Consider the following 4643-nt stretch of genomic DNA (forward strand, 5'->3'; position numbering starts at 1 on the left):
CTTCCGCCCCCGGAGCCGCCCCCCCTCCGCAGCACGGCCCGGCCCCGCCGCGCAGCTGGAGCGCCACTGCCGTGCACCGGGGATGCTCGGCCCCGCCGCGGTTCCACCCGGTTACCAGTGGTGTGGCTGTGTCCTAGAGCCCGTGTCCCAGCGAGGGGGCAGAGGCGCCGCATGCACGGGGCCCCGTGGGTCCTGTCACAGAATCATAGAATCGTCAAGGTTGGAAGAGACCTTTAAGATGAAACAAGTCAAATTGTCCACCCAGCAATGCCACTGGAACCACTAAACCACATCACCCAGCGCCAGATCCACACGCCCTTTAAGCACCTCCGGGGATGGTGACTCCAACACCTGCCTGGGCAACCCTGGCCTTCCAATGCCTGACCGCTCTTGACAGTGGATTTTTTTTCTAATATCTAATCTGAATCTCCCCTATCTCCGCTGGGCCATTGCCTCTCGTCCTCCCACTGCAGGCTCGGCAGAAGAGACCGACCCCACCTGGTTACAGCCTGCTGTCAGGTGGTTGCAGATAGCGATGAGGTCCCCCCCTAAGCCTCCTCTTCTCCAGGCTAAACACCCCCAGCTACCTCAGCTGTTCCTCATGTGTATTTTAGACCCTTCACAAGCCTTGTTGCCCTTTGCTGGACACACTCCAGCACCTCAGTGTCTTTTTTACAGTGAGGGGCCCAGAACTGAACGCAGCACTTGAGGTGCAGCCTCACCAGTACTGAGTACAAAGGGATGATCACTTCCCTAGTCCCCCTATCCCTCCACAATTCCAGTTTAATGGCACTTCTCATTCTCAAGGGGTAATGCATTTCTCAATGTGCCTGAACTTGGCACCTGGTGTGATTCTTGGGCTGTCCTGTGCATGAGACCTTGTTAATGTGTATAAATATCTAAAGGGGAGATGCCAAGATGACAGAGCCAGGCTCTACTGGGATGAGATACATGGGAAGTTCCACCTGAATACAAGGAAGAAGTTTACTGTGCAGTGATCAAGCACTGGAACAAATTGCCCAGAGAGGTTGTGGAGTGATCCTCATGGGAGATATCCCAGACCCACCTGGATACAATGCAGTGCCATGTTCTGGGATGGCCCTGCTTGAGCAGGGAGGTGGGACCACATGACCTGCTGTGCTCCCTTCCAGTCTGACCCATTATGTGATTCTGTGCAGGGCCAGAAGTTGGATTTAGATGATCCTTGTGGATCTGTTCCAACTCAGGATATTCTATGATTCTTTGAACTTCTGGCTTTCCTCTTAACATAGGTGTGACCACTTTGCTCATGTGTCCCTGTAAGGTGGCAGTGCCCAGTGCCTGCCCATGGCCCATTGGGTTCCTTAGTCGTTAGAACCTCCAAGGCTGGTGTGATTGCAACATTGCACCTGGAAGAGGAGCAGGTGTTTGGAAGTGGCTGGATAACAATGCCAACTGGAGTGTTTTCATCCAGACAGCATGCCTCCAGGATGACAACCAGTCACAAGGTGCCTCAGCCCACCAAAGGCTCCTGTGGTAGGGGCTCCTCCACTGCCTATGCCCTCTTCCTCTTGCCTGTCCCCTTTGCCACCTTCCCAAAGGTGTTCCCAGGGCCCACAGGTATCCCAAAGGCCAGGGCTCCATCTTCCCAAATATGACAGACAGAGCATGCCTGTGCATCAGACATGCCTGTGAAATTCAGCAAAATTCCTGCTGGGAGCAGCCGACTTTTGAAATCTTCTTGCACGGTTCATATCAATAAAGTTTATTGTTCCTGTGGCACGTGTCCTTTCGGTACCAAGGGCACCCAGGGAAGGGGCAGCATGGAAGGCAGGGGTGTCAGCCAGGCTGCTGTCTATGAGCTTCCAGAATGTGTGCTCTAGGAAACATGGGAGAATTGGGGTGGGAGAGAGCAGGCATCCATGGCTGGGAGGGACCCCACAGATGCTACATTCCAGGAGGAGGCCATCATTCCTGGGGCACAAAAAACCCACCCCTTGTCGTGAAGAGCGTGGCCTCTGACCTGCCCTACCCTCTGGGCCAGCTTTGGGACTACCTTGCCCAGGTGGACACGTCCTGGCTGCTCTACAGGGCCTGGAAAACCATGGGCATCCTGGGCCTGGCTTATATTGCCCTCAGCATCTGGAGAAATGTGCAGAAAAAACAGAGATGGGCAAGCAATCAAAACCAGTCACACAGGAAGGGACGGGTTTGTGGGGTGCAGGTAAGGCCTGGCCCTATCATTTCCAGGGATGAGGACAGACTGCTAGGCAAAGTGAACCTTCCTATGTTCCCAGCTGTACAAGACAAGGGCGAAAACCATGGTGATGCTCAGGACCAAAACCAGATGCTTGGGGCCACCAGGCTTTTGCATCACCTTTACTTGCAAGAGTTCCATCACCAGCACTACCAGAGGAAGGCGGCAGAAAGAGTTTGGATGTCCCCTTGAGGAGGGACATGGCTTAGAGCCAAGATAGGAGAAGGGATAAAGCTGGCACCAGCTTCTCTCCCAGCTGAACCATGAGATTTAAAAATCTTTCAAATTCACAGACTGGCTGAGGCTGGAAGGCTCCTGGCAGCTCAGTTTGTCCAAGCCCATGCTCAGGTGGGGTTATCTCAAACCAGTTGCCCATGAACTTCTGCAATTTTAGTATCTCCAAGAAAGAGACTCCACAACACCTCTGAACAAGCTGTGCCAAAGCTCCGTTACTCTCCCAGCAGATGTTTCCTGATGTCCAGGGGGAACCCCTTCTTTTTCAGGTTGTGTCCATGTCCAACCACTGGCTCTGTCTTTTCACCTTCTCTCCTGCTATTTATACACATTAACAAGATTCCCCCTCAGCCTCCTCCAGTCTGAACAATCCCACATCTCTTCATCTTTCCCCATGTTCCAATCCCTACATCCTCTTCATGACCCTTCAATGGATTCTCACCTGTAGCTCCTGTACTGGAGAGCCCAGAACTGGACACAGCATTCAGGTATGGCCTCACCCGAGCAGAGGGGAAGGATCACCCTAACACAACACTTCCCCTAAAGCAGCCCAGGATACCATTAGCCCTCTGCTCTCAGGCTCCTGGACAAGCAGGACCCCCACAGCCTTCTCTGTGCATTGCGGATGTCCCCAGCATGTACTGGCACATGGGATCATTTAACCCCAAGTGCAGGACATTGCAATTCCCTTTGCTGAACATAAAAATGTTTCTGTCAGCCCATTTCTCCATCATGCAGATCTTCAGTGAAGATGTCAGAGGGGCCGGACCTAGTCACACAAGTGACTGATCTTCAACCAGACCTCATACCACCGATCACCACACTCTGGAACCAGTCATTCAGCCAGTTTTCCATCTACCTCTGGTTTTATCCAGCCCATACATCAACACCATGAGGAACATTACAGGAGATCCTATCAAATGCCTGACTCATGCCAGGGTAGACAACATGCCCTGCTCTTCCCTCACCTACCAAGCCACTCATTTCTTCACAGGGTTATCAGGTCGTTTAAGCCTGACTTTCTCTTTGTGCATCCATGCTGACATCAAGTGTTTTGCCACAAACTGATTTAGCCCTTTGCTAAAAGCAGTCCCCCTGCCTTGCCTGACACCCCCCTGGTGCTAATGCCACCCTGCCTATGAGGTCTTTTGATGAAACCCACTTGACTGTCATTTATTCAAGATACTTACCAGCAAGGGCTGAACTTCTCCACCTCTGCTGTTTTGAGAGCAGAGGGGTTTCACAACAGCACCCCAAGCAACATGTGCATCAGGACTTGCTAAGAGTGGGTGTGAAAGTTTGATGTCTCGAGACGTTTTGGGGTGCATGTGTGTGGGAGAAGGGGCAGGTCAGGCCTTGCCCTGGTGAGGTAATGCCTTGCCGTGCACATCCCCCATCCCTAGTCTGTACCCCAGCCCTGCAGTGCCTGCCAATCCCTGGCACACCAGAGGCAATGCTCCACACCTGCCCCCTGGAGCCCCTAACCCTGGAGCTCCCAAGTGGCCAAATGACTGGAAAACCCACCTGGGGCAAAGGCCCAGGAAGGCTAAGGAGCCTGAACTTGAGCTGAACTCGAGGTGAGCACAGGTCTTGACCCTACCTCCTCTCGGAGAATCTATCAGATCAAACACCCTGGAACCCAGGGTGTGGGTAACTGTATGTGTCCTTTTCTATATCTTTTCTTTCTTTCTTCTTTCTACAATTCCCTCTTGGAATTCATTAATAACTTGAAATGAAATGAGCTTAAAGTTTGCAAAGTTGAATGGGCCAATTCAATGCTCTGGTAAGTGTTTTATGTTGACTGAGTGCTGCTCTAAACCTTTTGCCTAAGTTCTTTGATTTTCTAAATTTGCCAGTAAGGTCTTTTTGGTTGTTTTGACCTCTCAAGATTTTCTTGTCAGTATTTCTCCTGCGCATCTAATGCAGAGCACACAAACAACCAACAGCCCTTTTAAAAGCCTTGTCAAGTGAGTTTTTTGGGCCTTACAGTGGGGGAGATCAGCCAAAAGCCAGAGCTGCTGCCTCCTTCCTCACCAAAGCACGGATCTGTGCCAGCAGCTTTGCTCCAGGTCTGGCTTAGACTTGCAAAACTAAGTCAAGATTGGCCAAGTCTGCTTCCATCCTGGGACTGCAACCAGCACCATGCAGCACCAAACAGGAGACAACACCAGCA

The sequence above is a fragment of the Corvus kubaryi genome, unplaced genomic scaffold, assembly GCF_017639235.1.
Source record: "Corvus kubaryi isolate FWS band 111438036 unplaced genomic scaffold, C.kubaryi_AGA036_p1.0 37334, whole genome shotgun sequence".
NCBI lineage: Eukaryota > Metazoa > Chordata > Aves > Passeriformes > Corvidae > Corvus > Corvus kubaryi.